This window comes from Kryptolebias marmoratus, linkage group LG12 (assembly GCF_001649575.2).
Source record: "Kryptolebias marmoratus isolate JLee-2015 linkage group LG12, ASM164957v2, whole genome shotgun sequence".
Taxonomy (NCBI): domain Eukaryota; kingdom Metazoa; phylum Chordata; class Actinopteri; order Cyprinodontiformes; family Rivulidae; genus Kryptolebias; species Kryptolebias marmoratus.
The window spans coordinates 2,530,973-2,547,994 of record NC_051441.1 but is presented as its reverse complement, the minus strand read 5'-3'; the positions used below and the strand labels follow the sequence as shown (position 1 = coordinate 2,547,994).

Genomic DNA, 17,022 nt, shown 5'->3' with positions numbered 1-17,022 from the left:
AGAGACAGCTAGCAGGCAGCCCAAGAAGAAAGACTTTTACCAAAACCAGGGGGACGTCTGTGATTTGGTTCAAGAAGTCCGACACGGAGCAGAAAAAGGTAATATGCTAACTCTGCTAATGCTAACTCTGCTATTAGACTGTTTTCTCATCTGAGGCCAACACAACAGACCTCTTCTATCACTTAAAGAAGAACCACGAAAAAGAATATTTAACAATCCAAAAGGTGCAAGGTCAAACAAGTTGTAAAAGAGCCGGGGAAAGTTGCGAAAAGTGAAACTATAGTCGGCAGAAGATAATAGTCTGTTGTCATTTGATACTGTTACGTCTAACAGGTACATATATATTGCTGCACTAAAATGCAGCAGATCTCATTTGTGAAAGTTCAGTTAAATTTCACTTAGAAATAAAGCTTGAAAAAGGTAAGAAATTAGATTATTTTTTCATATTTTTCAGAGAATAACTGACAACGTACGTAATTGGGGTATATAGTGATATATATCGTTATCGTGATATAAAATTATCCATATCGTGATATAGAATTTTTTCCATATCGCCTAGCACTAGATTTGACCATTTATTCCAAGTCCATAGTTCTATATGTTCACTTGGACAGGGGCGGACATGAAGGTTTTGAGGCCCTGGGTGGTGTGGGCCCCCCGACTCTGACTTGTTGGAGACTAATTGGTGACTCTAAATTGGTGATTTTAACGCTGCAGTCTCGCTGAATTCTGTGTGTTTGCGACCAGCAAGCCGCGTGGCAGCAAGTTTGAAAATCACAAACAATTTAAAGTCTTATAAGCAAAACTCTATTCCAGAACAGTGGTTCCAAAACGCTTTAACCTCTGACCCCCAAAATGGCAACAGCAGACACCTGCGACCCCAAATGTCCATGGTTGAACATCACAAGCATTGGTAAAAAAAAAAAAAAAGTATATAAGTAGGGGAACAATGTCAATTCTACTCATATGCCTTCCCCCCCCCCCCCCCACCCCAATTTTTTGGTCTATTTTTAATATTTGTAACAACTATAGTGAAAATATACTGTGTTTTGTGACCCATGTTGGGATCATGAGCTCATCTTTTGGAACCACTGTTCCACCTCCACCCACACCACACCTGCCTCACCTCTCTTTGTAGCCACCTCGGCAGCCACCCCCATGTTTTTGATGTAATCTACTGGAGTACACTTTATAAATAAAAACAGGCAGATTTAAAGCAGTTTTTAAATGATTATTAGTTATAACTGCCGTGGTTTTTAGACCTCCTTCTTGCTGTAGTTCCAGTGCAGGAGTCTCGCTCTCGAGACAGCCATGACAACTCTAATTTTAAGAGAACATTTGGTTTTGAACATGTTCAATTTCTAAGACTGTGACCTTCTGCAATTCACAGAAGGAAACTGAGAACGTTTTGAGACATTTTGGAGACTCTCTCACAAAGGCTTTTCGGCAAATAGTCGCCAACAGTTGGAGCCAAGGAGATGTGGCCTTAAGGATAGTATCTCTGAATATTTAAACTACAATGTTCCCATCTTGTATGACTCATGGTCATGAACAACTGAATGGGGCATACCAGGCAAAATCTCAGAAAAATCTCTCACTTTATTTTGAAGTTTCAAAGGGTGTAATACAAACCTGTGATATAAAGCTGTAATTAAAATTTGAGAATTTTTCTACCACATGTTTGTTCACCTACAGAAACAGCTGAAGTGACCGAAAATAGGTCAGCGATGGCGACAACCATGGAAGAGCCGTCTGACGTATCTGATGTACTGGTATGTAGTTTTGTTCAGATTTGTTGAGTAGAGTATGCAAATCAAAAGATAGGTCAGGTTGAAACAGAAAACTTACCCGTCTTTATTTATTTACCTTGTAAATGTGCCAGTTTGCCTTGGGCGTCTAGTTACCGCCATCAAGCGGTACTGTTGGTTTGTTTGTCTTCTAACAAGATTACCTTAAATCTAAGGAACAGATTTTAATGACATTTTCAGGAAATGTTAGTGTTGCCACAAAAACAAGAGATTAAATTTTGTTGGATCCTACGGTTTATGAACGACCCCATGGCCTTGGCGGAGGTTTGCGCTCTCCTGGTGCTTCTAGTTTTCATCTGTAGTCCCGGGCAGGTTGATGGCAGAACACATAAAAGAGAATAAGATGAAAGAAAATACACAAACAAACAAGAACTAACAGCACACATGTCCCAGTAAAATTACAAATGTTTATATAAAGTAGAAATACAATAAAGTAAGTAAAGAAAACAGCACATACATACACAGGTTAGTAGTGATGGCAGGTTTTATGTTTCTTCAGACAATGTTTCAGATGAGTCCTAAAGGTGGAGTAAGAGGAAGACTCATAGAGTTGGTGTCATATTGTTCTGATTTTTACAACATTTGACTGATAACACCTGAAGATGCTTCATGAAGGCTATGTCTGAATGCTGAGCTCTGTCTTTATAGACCTCCACCGCCCTGCCTGATCACCAATATTTATCTCAACAGTTGTCTCACTAAACCTTTCCCTTTTCTTTCATGTTTAGCAGCAGATTCACTCATAATTTTCCACCTAAGTCTTCTTTAAGATTTTACACTTTTGTCCGGTTCCACCAATTTCTGTTTACCTGCATAAACTACAGCCAGCCTCATGTAGGTCAATCACATGACTCAAGCTCTTGTGTTTTCTGTTAGATTTAGCCAAGTGCTTCGTTTACGTTGACTTGCATTTCAGAATTTCATTTCAAAATATGTTCTCTGGAATGAGTACATTTAATTCCTACAATGGTTTGAGAAGAAGTCGGTGCATCACAGGCATGCATTTTCCTGCAGAGCAGGTGGGATAAAGGCGGACATCTCAACTTTAAAGTTAAAAGGTTTCGAAACAGGAGCTGGTGACTCGCTGCTCAGTGCACCCGCAAGTCTTTTGGGGGAAAGTCAGAAAAGGAGACAAGGAAGAGGTCTTTGGGGGACAAACATGCAGACCGGCAGACAGTTCAACGGGTCCTCGGCGCAGCACAAACCAGACAAGGGTTCACTGCTATTGACCTGCAAGAATAGCCTGTCCACGGAGCCTCCCCACCTTGAATGGCCTTGTTGAAAAGGAGAGCCATAAACTGGATGATGAGCAGAGAGGGGGAGAGACTCTGCCTCCCCCTTTTTTCCTCTCACTCTCTCACATGCTATCTCTTTCTTTCCTTTACCAAGTCGTGGTTTCCATCTCACCAAACCCCCTTTTCCCTTGAATGTTTAAAAAGATGAAAGGATAAGGAGAAGAATGGAGACAAAAGAGTGTCGGCTTGTGTTACAACCCTGCCCCTGAGAGACTGCTCATGAAAGCGTTTAGGGATGGGAGAGATAGGGACCAGAGAGGAGACGCAGAAAGAGACGAGGGGGGGGAGATCATGAAAAGAGGGTTTTTCAAGCCGCTAAAACGGGTCACTTCTGTATAGAGAGACAGACTAAAGTGCAGTCTTCACTCAGGGACGGAGACATTTAACACTGTCAGGACTCTCAGGTGGAAGGAAGCGTTGATATACTTGCACTCGATGACTGAATGCACAAACACACACTCTCTCTGTCTCACGCTGCCGTCACGTAGAAAAAACTCTTTTGCAAGCTTGTCTTCAACACAAACACAAACATGCACTCCCTGGTGTGTCCCTTGCGGTATTCCTCCCTCTTGGCATTTACCGTCAGTCACTGGAAATCTTCGCAGCCCTCCACCCATTCTCTGCAGCTCCTTCTCTGCCTGAACTTGCCCCCGCGCGTACTTAAATATTTCCACCTCTGGGCGCATCGGTAAAAGCTTGAGTAAGAGACGAAAAGGCAGGAGAAAGTTGTTAGCTGAGTGCTGACATGAGTGACGGTCAATTAAAAAAGGACAATTAAAAGAGCAGGGGTGTGTTTTCTTAAGCTGGTACCCTTTTCCTCTCCTTTAAGAAAAAACATTTTACAACCAACAAGATCAAGGGCTTCCTTTCAGACAGTTCTTCACAGAACAAGTTATACCTCGTGCTGTCCCTAACACGTCACATTTAAAGATTTCCTTAATCCTCAAGTAATCGACAGCCCTCAGGCTCGAGTCTCAGTATATAGCAAAATCTGTTTTCCTACACCTCAACAGATTCATGGTTTATGAAAATAACCATATAAGGCATATTTTAATAATAAAGGCCCGCTGCCCTTCATATAGCAGTTTTCGACTGAGATCATCTTATGCTGAGAACGTTGTAGCCATTTTGGTCACACCTTGAAAATAACATCATGTGCAATCTCATGCAATATTGCGAGATGTCATGCTCAGAATATGTGTTGACGATGCCTCTCAGCTACTACAGGATCAGATGTTAGCTCAAAATCTGTTAATTTTACTGAGCTGTAGCCATTTTTGTGTTAGCTAATGTTGATTAGCTGTTGTGGCTGTAAACATCATTGCTCCGTCTTTGTCTTTTAGCAGCAACAATACTTGATTTTTACTAGAATAACTGTTTTTGGACCTTTTGGATTGTCTTCAAATTCCTTTCATGAGTAAAACAAAATACCCTCAAGCATTTTGAAGTTTCCAGATGTTGCTTTTACAGCCGTCGGCCTCTCTGATGAAATGTTTCCCACACGTCCTGCCGTCAGCCATCAACCTATTGCTTTAGCACCGGACACCTTCCTTCATATGAAACTTGGATCTGACCGTAATTGGAAGGCAGCTATTATGGTGATTACTGCAAATAGCTGAGCTGAACTGTCAGGCTAACATTCTGTCCACAGCAGAACCTTCCCAAGCTAATACAGAGTCCATCCATCGTCATTGGCGCTTCCATCTTCACACCTATCTGCGTCTCCTGCCAATAAAGGTGAAGAAAGTAATCACAGAGTTGACATCTACAACTGATTTACCTTTGACTTTGAGCCAGTTCAAGTTGGCTGCCCCAGCTAGCTGATCTTAGGGAAAACAAAAATGGCAAAAACTTAGCCAATTTTACAGATAATGAGCTAAAATTTGATGTGTTAGTAGCTGAGCAGTGTCCCCAACACATAGTAATAGCTAAATTTCAGTGTTGTAGTAGCTGACAGTCACTCACAGCACATACTCCAACCGCTAACAGATGATGCAGGATATTGAAATATTACACGAGACTGTAGATATTGGCTAGAACAAAAAAATATTCTTAGTCTGAAACTTTGGCATGAAAGGTGGTGGGCAATATACTTTCCTTCAATAAATGCTAGAACTTTAATTATTTTTTTTACAGTTTCTCTCTGATTTAATTTTTGGTCATTTTCATTGTTCCTAATGTCACTTTCCACCCCCGTGAAAGTCCACTTCATCCACCTTTTCACCTCTAAAAGTCCTCTCTGCAGTGAAACCTGCCACCATTACCACATACACTCTGAGCTACAGCTGCATGTGTTTCCAATTTCAGACGTAATTCTGCTCCCCGCGCAATCTGACCCAATTAGCCAGAGCCTCCTGGAAATGCCCCAGTCGCCAGCCCTGGTGGCAAAGAGGTAAAAGGTCAAAGGTGAGGTCGTTCATCGGAGCGGATGAGACTCACTGATGAATGCATCACCTCCTGTCTGTCTGTCTGTCTGTCTCAGATATCTCTGGCTGCTGTTCAGCTCGACCACGGATGGGTTTGTCGCAGGTGTCAGATTTGTGCAGAAAAAGGAAACCAAGCCTGAAACAAGAGGAAGCTGAGTGCTGAATGACTTTGCAGGAATTTGTTGAAGAATGAATTAATACAGTTACAACAAGCAGAAGAGAAGCTAAAATTGGCAAAACAGTTGTTGAAAGCTAAATGTAGCAAAAACATAGCTGAAAGCATAACTAAAGCTAAAAATTTAATGTATCAAAACAAAGAAACTATGAACAGTAAAACAATAGTGTGATTGCTGACTCAGCATTCACACACTTAGAGTAAATTTCACAGCTTACTACAAGTCATTGAGGAAAAGCGGAGTGATGGAATCTGAAGCCGAACAACATGCAAACACAAACAACACACGTGCACACTGAGGGAAGTATGCACACCCATAGTGACACACAGCAGCTCTGACAAACAAACAACACATGTGCCTACAAGTCTTTCCTGCGTGAAACTGAAATTAGAGTATGGAATGTTCACCTTCGGGAAGGAGAGGGAATTTGACCATCAGCGCTGCACAGCCCTCATTAGGGGAATTTTGTTTGGTAAATCTGCTTTATGTCTAATTAGAAACAGGTTCTGACCCGATCCAGGTCTGCTTGTTGGGATTGTTCTGTTAGGTTTTAATGAAATGGCGTCAGACGTAGCGTGCACTGCACACGATCTGCACGTCGTCTTGTTTACATCGTCTGTTCCCTCTCTTCTTACAGCACCTCACTTTTTTCTCTTCCAGGATTACTTCTCAATCACTTGTCTCCTTATCTGTCCCTCCTCGGTGTCTCGTTACGGGACTCGGTCCACCTACAGCGGCTACACTTTCATTCAGTCGCCGCAGATTTGTTGCCGTCTACGCCCGCCCACATTAGACATGCAGCCTAAATAGTGAATGATCTATTTACGGTCCTGTCTTTCATGTCGACAGCAGAGTCCCCACCTTCCTGTGTCTCTCTGCATTTTTGAGCTCATCCGTCCCTCTGTCCCCTCACCTCTTCCTCTGCAGGCCACGTTTTGGTCCCTTTTCTTGCCAGGAGGGAAAATGTAACACATTGTAAACTTTACTCACTGTACAACCCCAGCAGGCTTGAGTTTCAGTGGCAGACTTTGTGTTTGAACTGCTCGGGCAATTAGTAAAGGATAGACTTACAGAGCGACTACTGCACAAAGGAGGCTCCGGCCCCGTTGTACAAGCCCCTGTCCCCATTTTAGCCCTGTCCATCTGTCACTCCCAGTGAGACTGAGCGTGACACGGGATGTGTGCGTGGAAGCGTGTGTTTAAGTTTGAGGAAATTTGTCAGTGTTTGTGTTGTAATTATCCAAATTCAGTCTCTCATTTTAGGCTTTACAAGCATTACAGGAGCAGTTCAGTTGTGTTTACAGCTGTGATTAAAAAACAGAACAAAACAAAAAACAGTGAGCACATGCTGTTTCAGTTTAATAATAAAAATTACACAGGGACATTATTTATTTCACTAAAACTACTGTATATCAAAAACACAGATGTAGAGTGAGAAAAGAAGTCCTCTCAAACATTCAGTAGCTTCATTAGCAGAAACAACAATCATCTTCTGAAGGATCTTTTTCTGAGTCTCACATGGTTGTGGAGGAATTTTAGCCCACTCTTCTTTATAAAGTTGCTTCAGTTCATTGAGGTTTGCAGACATTTGTTTCTGCACAGCTCTCTTAAGGTCCCACCTCAACTTTTCAGCCATTGTGAGGTCTGGATTTTCATGGGACCAAACTTCTGTGTTTGGGTTGTTGTCCTCGGGCTAAACTCATTTCTGCTGAGCTTCAGCTGTTGGACAGATGGCCTCACATGTGACTCTAGACTTCGGTTACACAGGAGTTCATGATTGACCCAGCTCCTGTAGCTGCAGAATAAAGCCCAAACCATTAGCCTTCCACCACCATGCTTGACAGTTGTTATGAGGCGTTTGCGCTGATGCTTCTGTGCATTATGGGTAAACATCTCCACTTTTGTCTCATTTGCCCAAAGGACATTGTTCCAGAAGTCTTGTGGTTTGTTTAAATGCAACTATGCAAATCCAGGCTGTGCTGCGAAAAAGGCTTTCTCTTAATCATCCTTCCAAACAAGTCCAACTGGTTGGGTTGTGTTTTAATTGTGTTGTCATGAAGCTGAACATGTCCCGAGCTACCTGAGGCCTGCAGTGTTTCACATGGAGCTCCTGGTTTCTCTCAGCAATCTCTGAAGTTGTTAGAATGTCCACTTCTGGAAAGATAAGAAGCCATCATGTTTACCAAGAATGATATGTCTCAGTGACAAATAATTGACACATTTTGGTCTTAAATTTATTTACAAATATTATTTTCCCATAGTGATACATTGAGTTTTTTTCAGTTCCTTCAAGAGCATTGCTTTTTTTTGTTTCCTTTCTGTGTGTACTTCTTGTACTTTTGCCTTTTTATGTTACTTGTAGCTCTCAGTAAGCCTATTGTTATTTTAGCATTTTTGCTACTTTTAGCTTTTAGTTGTTATTCACCTTCTATTAGTTTTAACAACTTGGTTTTAACTTCTTTAGTAAATTTCGGCTCAGAACTCACATTTCATATTCACAGTTAATGTAATATCACCAGTCTGACATGCATTTACATGTTTAACATCTTGTAACAGCAGAAGATTGTTATTCTGTCCCGGAATGTAAACCTTGGACCTGAAGGAGGATGTTGTCTCTTTTTTGCATGCTGTATACTCTATAATCTTTAATAAGTTTGAAATCACACTTGCAAGTTTTCAAGTAAATGTTTTAATTTGCAAATGAGTAAAATTCCTAACATTCTAAACAACTTATAGACTGAAATATTCAACAAATATGTTGTCTGTCTTCTATGCAACTAAAATTAGAATAAACCCGGCAAGCAGTGATGACAAGCTCCCACATTAGGGAGGCTCACATCACACCAGGATGCTTTTTAAAGTCTTGCTGTGATCAGTATGATTGTTTTTAGTTCATTACATTGCCACCTTCAGTTGTATGTATCCATCATGGTAGCCGGTGGAAGAAAGGAGAGTCACATTGTTGCACAACTTCATGTTTGATAGATGAGATGTTACAGTCGTAAATCAATCCTGGCCCTGTCTCAAAGCTGATGAAGCCAGTAGGTCTGCGGCCTTTATGAGCGAACGTCTCTGGTGCAAACCTGAAACTCCTCTGCTTCTTTATTAGCTCGGTTCTAACTTTGCGTGCTGCTGCAGCGTCGTGGTTTATGGAGAAGTCGATAACCCTGCCTGTGCAGTATGTTGCAGCTCCACCCTGGGCCTCATGACTGACACTGATATCTGTCAGACAACACCTCACAGGGAAGCTACTGTGCAGATTTTTCTTCTGAGCTCAGGAGCCATATCGCCCTCCTGTGGAAGGGAGGACACCTGAAACGAACCCTCCACGCAAACTCATGCTTTTGTTTATTTTTGCATCTCTTAAACCTCCTGAAATCTACATTTTTTGTCTCATTTTAACTTCAGGGAGAATTTGTTTTCTGTTTTCCATCATCCACGTTCTCCAAAATATGTTAGAATTAAAGGCCTAGCATTCTTTGAAGGAATGCATATCACCTGCTGCCTTTCATGTCAGAGTTTTAAACTTAGATCATCCTATGTTGAGAAATGACAGAGTTTCATTCAAACCAAGATTGAGTAGTATGAGTTGGGGATTACTCTCAGCTACTACCACATCAAATTTTAGATCAATATCTGTCAAACTGATGGCATTGGAGCCAATTTTGTGCTTGCTAAGGCTGATTAGCTGCAGCGGCCATCTTCAGTTGGGTTGAATCTAAAAGTTAATCAGTTGTGCATCCAATGGTTAATAAAAAGCACGGATGGAGAGAGGTTTGTGAACAGAAAGAACAGAGGGAGGGGAGAAGAGCGAGATGCAGTGGGGTGAGGTGGAGGGCGGAGGAGGGGGTTGGAGGACCAAGCTGTTGTTTGAATTAATCTGTAAATTTTCTCAGATGACGCAAAAGACCGACTTCATCTCCACATCCCTCCTGTCCCGGTCGCTCCTGATGCCTCGCTCTTGTTGGATGGGAGACAGCAGCACACAGTAGGTAGGACTCCGTCCCTCCATTCATCCAACAATGACACATAAATGCATTTTTCTCTTTGACAGAGTTTTTTTTAAAGCCGTTTAATATCATTTCTGACTATAAGCTTTTGTCTCTCTGGAGGAAATGGATCATTACAGCTTTAGAGATGTTATTTATGATCATCTGCAATGATTTTTAAACATTTCTGCAGACATGTGGAACCTGTAAAAATTCTTACGACTTTTGTTTTGTAAAGAAGAGGATCAAAAAGATTTAAAGCAGAAATAAGGATTTCCAGAATGTCTGCTGGCCAAATGAGAAGATGGTTTTCCTTTATGAAGAGAATAAGAAATGAGGAGCGATAGGAGAAAAGAAGAAGAAAACGGGAGAAAAAGGAGGGAGTTTATTAATAGCAGGGCTTTACAAGGGTGAAGAGAGCAGATGTGATAGACAGTCTGTGCTTAAGGAGTTCAAACAACAGATTAATACATCGAGATTATCATTCGAGAGAGAGGAGATGAGGGGAGGGTATGTGACGTGTTCACACACACACACACACACTCAACACAGCACACACACTCGCATCCAATCTAAAATCAGAAAAACTCGCAGGAGTTCTTCTTCTGAAGGTATCTGGAACCAAATTCATGAGATTTCAGTCTAATTTCTGCTGCAGCCTGTGATTCTGGAGCCGCAGACCCCCTGCAGGGACTCCTGTAAGTTTAACCAAAAATAACACAAACCTAAAGTTAGTTTTAGCAGATTTCCAGTCCAAATGTTTGCAAGAAATCTGTAACATTTCTGCAGCAGACTGACTCTGATGTGGGTTTGGCTGCTTGTTTAAACTCATTTTTAACAAATAGATTAGTCCTTAAAAATGTCAAACTTTTCATCATTTCAGAACCAGAATCAGCTGAAAGTGACTCTAATTTTCATCAAAGTGTGTTTAAAATACAGTGATTCTGACGCACAATAAAGTCATTCTCCAAATCCAAAAGAAAAGTCACATTTTTCAACAAACTTGAGGCAGAATGCTGTAAAAACAGGAAATAGTTTTCTGCATCTGTTGGAGGTTTGAGTTTTTTTATGACATTCTAACAAACAGCAAGTTATTTTTATTATAAAGAGAAAATTTTAAATAAAATTCTGACTTTAATAAAAGCCTGCTACCTTAAACACTTTAAAGATTTGGGCCTTTTGAAAACATTTAAGTGATAATTACTAAACAATTTGATAATGGAAACTTAATTGCTTTATCTTTTATCCTAATTTTAATGCTCAGGTGTGTTTTGGCTTTAAATAAATTATATTTAGTAGGAGAAGTAATAAAAATGGCTCTTTTAATCGTAACAATTGCGGCCTGAATGTTCATACAGCGCAGAAAAGATCGGATGATTAATTAATCAACAAAGAAAAAACTGAAAAAAATAATAACTGATAATAACTGAGTTATGAAAATTGATTTTACTCTCAGGTCTTTTCCATTTTAGTTTTTTCTTAATTTTTCAGATGTTACTTTAATTCTAAATGCCCTTTAGTTTTGGTATCTAAAATACACAAAGTGTTTTTATTGGATTTGTGAAATTTTTAAAGCTTAAAAACCAAAAATTTGATGATTATTAGTGAGTAAAAACATTGAAAACATTTAAAGATGTCTGGAAAATTACAATAAGCATTTTTAACTGTGGCAAAATGAGTAAAAGGAATTATAATAAAAGTTAATCACACTTTATTTGTTATTTATCAGTAACAAAAATATATATAAAATACAATTTACTGGTAAAATTATTCCTCAAGCTTCTGAAGAGTTAGTCTAAACTAATAGGACATTTGAAGATGTTCAGAAAATTATAATAAGCTTTTTTAAATGTGGTAAAATAAATAAATATAAACATATGAAGAGATAAATCTCACTACATCAATTATTTAAAAGCTTTAAATAACATTTACTACTCTGCACAGGTTATCTAAAATAACAGGAGGTTTGAAGAAAATGTACTAAAAGCATTTCTGTGTGACAAAAAATGAGTAAAGATAAATATTTCGAGATGTAAATCTTTAGGTTGTGAGATGGCTTTTTAAAGCTATTTGAAAATATAATAAATGCATTTTTAAAAGCACAGATATTAGTCGCAGCTTTGAATGTTCATTAAAGTAAACTTTTAGGAGTTTTGGGGGTTGTCTCAGCAGATAGAGTTGATCCTTCAGCGTGTTTTTAACCAAACCGAACATCTGAGGAGTGATCTGTCGCACGGCCCTGAAGGTAACAATTAAAACTGTGATAGTCATCTGAAATCAGTGCCGACAAACACGAGAGGGATCTCTGTAAATGCACGGGCGTGACCTGCGGGAGTCAGGCCGGAGCCTTTCTAATCCAGGACATGTCCGCTGTCCATCACTGTCCCACCTTCGTCCTCTTTACAGTGACTGATTGTCTCAACACGCCTGTCTGTGCGCTGGGAGGAGGACAGGGAGAAAATTAATCAACTGTAATCTGTAAAATTGGTGCAATAATCCTTAAACAAATAAAGACAAATTGTGCAAGGAGAATAAACACCAAATGTATCCCTTTAAAAGGTTTCTGCAGAAGCTTTCTGACCTCTTTGGGGTCACATCTGATTCTGATTCTGACCTGATTGCCACTGACAGTCACCGACAAGAGTTAATAAAAAAACAATACCCCCCAGCCCCCCACCCCCAGCACCACGGCTCAGCCATACATCCCAGACACGTGTTTCCAGGCAGTTTGTGCAGAAACTGAAGGAATTAGATGCTGGAGTGCTTTGAAGTGCAGATGTTTGCATCCTGCAGAGGTTATCTGAACTTAAATCCAAATCTGTGTAAGATTTATTTAATTTTAAAGGTCCGCTTTAACTCACATAATCTTAAACTAAATAACCAGAAGCATAAAGTCATTCAAGATTAGCATGCTGATAAAAAATAAATAAGCTCATTTGTTAGTTTGATTTGATTTTAAACAGGAAAAATCAACAAAAGATTTATTATATTGTCCTTAAATTTATAGCTGAGCCACTCAATGTTTTTAGGAGGTAGTCAACTTTAAATAAATTGAAATTCAAGATGCCACCAAATGTGGGGTTTTGAGAAGATCTACAAAAGTCAAATAACCTTTAAAATGACTGTTAATAGCATACTTAGCCTAAACAGCTTTAAATAAATGGTAAAAATTGTGATAAATATATAGAAACTTATATAATGTTTGATGAGACTCTTTGGCTTATAATCAGAGTTTGTTCAGTTCAGTAATATAGTCAGGATCGGGAGTCTCTGCAACTTTGATTTTATGGGTTAAAAGCAGAGAAAATTGGGAAACTTTGGCTTAAACAATTTAAAAAATAATCATTAGTATTTAAATTTCAACTCTAACCATCACAGATATAAGAACTGAAATCATGCTTCCTCTTTAGGTGGACAAAAATATAAATGTTATTGTCACAAGTTAAAGAAAGCAGCCATGTTCTGTCAGGAGATGATTCTGCACACGGTGTTTTTGAATCGTGCAGCGTTGCAGCGACCGTCCTCCTCTCCGTCTGTTAAACGAGTTTTGTGGAGGGGCGGGGTGGGGATTATATCTCCATCCCTTAGCAAAGCTCACACTAAACAATCAACTGCTGGAAGTAATCCTCTGAGACACACAGACACCCGTACGAGCCCGTCCTTACAAACCAACATGAATGCAGATGTCTCCTGAACAAAATATTACAACACAGCGTTTCTTCATAGAACCCGTGAGGACTTTCAGAGGGAATCTGAACATTAAGAAGACTTTTTATTTGTTGTTTTAGCTTCAACAAACACTTTTAATGGGAATTCAGTCCGACAGCAACAGTAAAGCTGAGTGTTTAGGGGAAAATCATTGCAAATTATTAGTTTTATTTAGGTCAAAGGTGAAATAGTTTACTGTTATTTTAAAGCAAATAAACTTTAAACGTCACACCTTTCCTGAGCATCTTCCTACAGTTTATACTGCAAACACAAGAAGTTGAAACTTTTTGCCTTAAAATGACTCAAATTATAATCTTTACACATACATTTTGTGAATTTATTCATTCATTCAAATAAATTTAACAGCCTCAGTAACTTTACTTCTAATATCTGAAGTAAATAAAACTGTTTTATTAACTGAATCGCCTCTTCCTGATCCTGTTTGCATCTGTAACGAGTCTGGCTCTGATGCTGCGTCCATGTTGGGCTCATTTACCGTAATCGAAGCCTGTTCTTTTGGAAGATTGATTCATTCTTTAACTGCGGGCCATCGGCAGCCTGGAGACCATGTGACGATGAAGAAGATGTGCCTTAAGAATGCGAGCAGATCGTTAGGAATGTCACGCAACGTTTCGGTCATTTATTACACATCTGACGGACATTTGCAGCGTTAGATTTAACGAGACAGATTTTTATTCACGTTTGATGTTTTTGTGGGAAATGTTTGGTGTTGTGTTTGGATCTGGACTCGACTAACAGGGTCGCTGTGATGATTTCACTCTTGTTTCACAGCTTTTATCCCTAAGATGTGTTTCCAAAGTTCTTCAGAGGGATCTTTCTCCTGGTTTGGGTCCTGTCAGGCAGAGTTGTAAAACTTGTGTCATAGTTGGACAAAACCCAGGGTTTTCTGGAAGCGGCTGGATCAGTGTCAACCTGAGAATTCAGATTATTGAATACGATAAAATTAACAGAGCTACAATTTAAAAAATCTTGTGTAAAATGTAAACAAAACTGAATGCAATGATTAACAAATCTCAATTTTTAGTTTAAACATTTGCTATGTTTACTATGTTCTATTGTGAAAAAATATGAGTTTATAAGATTTGCAAATCCTTCACGTTTCATTTACATTTTGCACATCATCCCAACTTATTCAGAATCAGGGCTACTTCTGTCCTGGATGTTACTCTGATCCCTTTGTCATCATTCGCTTCTTCTTTTTCTGTTTAGGCCTTTTCAGGGAGGCTATTAGAAATGTAGGAGGTCAAACAGTTTTTCTCCATGGAGCAGAGCCAACAGTGAGATCTGATTCCTTGAGACCAGCTAACGTAATGTCCTGAGGCAGCTCTGACATCTCCTGGAGCAGGAAAATAATCTGTCTGTTGGGGAAGATTTACAACCCGATCCTCCTCCATTTTCTCCGTGCACAGGATGTGTGCTGTTGCTTCATAGTTTTAGGATTCTTATCATTAAACAAAAGTTTTTTCTGGAGCTTTTACGGTGAAGAATTACATACATATCTCTAAAAAACAAACATCACCATGGTGTATTCTGCATGTCTGAAGTGTCTGTTTTATCCCAAACTAGGGAGGATAGTCTTTATTCTGGCATTATCACTTTTGTAGTAATATTTTTTTCTCCCGAGTCAAATCCATCTGAGCCTGACTTCATCTAAAAGCTATGTTCATGATAATGGCCTTTCTCCCTCTGACTGACTCTGCTCAGATTTGTGTAAATATAACCATGTGGCCAAATGACATCACCAAACATTGTTCCTGCTAAGAATGATGTAAAGATTGGAAAGAGGATTTGTGATGAATATAACGGTGGATCCCCCTCCCCCTCCTCCCCTCGTAGCTCCATTCACCGAGGATTACATCCCTGCCGCTGAAACTTGGCAGGACGTTCTCTGCTCCTGAAATTGACCGTTTCTGATCGCACTGACAGCCCGACTTCGTGTCCTCGGACTGAGTTGGAGACGGTTTGAGACACGAGGCAGGAGACACTGACGCAGGTGATGATTTTTGGTGCTCTCATCTTTTACTTTCACTGAATCTGCACTAAACTGTATGACTCTGAATCAGTCATTCTCTCCACTGAGATGATGGATTATAACCACATCTGATTGGGAATCTGACTGTTAGTAAATGTGACATTCATACTTCCGATAAGGAATTAGGATGACTGCTTTGCTCCCCAGATGTGTTTATATAGGATTGATGCATACAGGTGGTCGATTAAAGGTTGCAGAAATTCCTCTCTGTTCAGTTTTTGGTCATCAGACAGTTTGAACTGTTTATGCTTTAGAGGCAAAGAGAAATAATTGTTGGTCTTCAGGTGTTTAAGTAAAGATGTGTCTTTACAGCAACTGTTAGACATGTAGGTCATCCGTTGTTTGTCACATTTAGCTCTTACAGCTTCTTTCCGTTTAGACAGAAATCATTCTGGGATTTACAGGTAATCCGTTTTCAGCAATGCTGACAGTTTCTCTGCGTCGTTCTGTTAATCCAACACCTTTGGACAGATTATCTTGACTAAAGTTAAAATAATTCAAAGTCCACAGCTGATGGTGCCTCTGCATTTCATCCAACGCCTCCGTGATAATCCAGTTTTATTTCTCACCAACAGAACAATGAAATCTGATATTTATGCAGCCAAGAGAATTAATCCCATACACTTTCTTTGTAGCAACATTGTTACTTTAAACCTTTATTGAGCAAACAAAAACAGTCACTATGTAATGACGCAGTTTGTCTATATCAATTTGGGATTACAAATAAGTTTCCTAAGTTTCCCAGAGTCTCCTAAGGCAATGATTCCCAAAGTTGGGGTCACTCAGCACCAAGTAGGGGGTCCTTAGATAATCCCCAGATATCAACTTACAATAAAAAAACTTAGTTTTTAAGCTATGTTTGCACTGTATTCGTTACAAAAACTTGAAATACAAGTCCATAAATTGATTAATTAAGACTGTTTGTGTTGTCATTATGTCATTATTTAGTAGAGTCATTAGCATTTTTGGATGTTTAAACAGCCAACAGATGAGGTCACTGTTATTTTATGGGTCGGAAGCTGAAAAGTTTGGGAACCACTGTCCTCAGGGGATGTGCCCTGAAACCTTCAAAGGGAGGAACCCTAATCAGATACTCCGAGCCCCCCGGGATGACGGATCTCTTTACCCTCAGGATAAAGGCAGCACCTCACTGGGCTGCGAATAGTTGGCCAACAGCATTCGTGAGGTCTCCAGGATGTCTCAAAACGTTTGCTGAGGTTTTCAGTTTCCTGTGAGTCACATGAATTGTTGCTTGAATTTTGAACATGTTCAGAAAATGTGTGGGACAAATCTTTTTTTTAATCGTCACAGAGGCTTCGCAGTTGACTCCAACCTGTCTCAAACCACATGAGAGCTCTCCTCTGACAGGAAACACATGCAGGGCTAAAAGCCACACTGATGATTAATAATATTTATTAAAAAACTGGTCCAAATCTGCCTTTCTTCATTTACAAAGTGTATCCATCACTGCCGAGGTGCATATAATCTGAATGAAGGTGGACAATGATCTGTAATGTGACTCATCAACTCGCCTCCAGCTGTGAGACGCTGAAATCAGATCCTCCAT

General features: G+C 39.7%; 1 protein-coding gene across 3 annotated transcripts in view; it reads left to right on the top strand.

Moving 5' to 3' along the window:
• The window catches only part of slc1a9 (solute carrier family 1 member 9), a 50,654-nt gene that overhangs the window by 979 nt on the left and 32,653 nt on the right, over positions 1–17,022 (top strand). For 2 of the 3 annotated variants that reach the window (XM_037978526.1, XM_017419471.3), the window contains exons 2-3: positions 1,696–1,772; positions 9,602–9,697. The gene's annotated coding sequence lies outside the window, so the exon portion shown is untranslated. Of the gene's footprint in view, positions 1–1,695; positions 1,773–9,601; positions 9,698–15,259; positions 15,417–17,022 lie in introns of all 3 variants that reach the window. The other variant, XM_017419470.3, reaches the window with a different exon arrangement.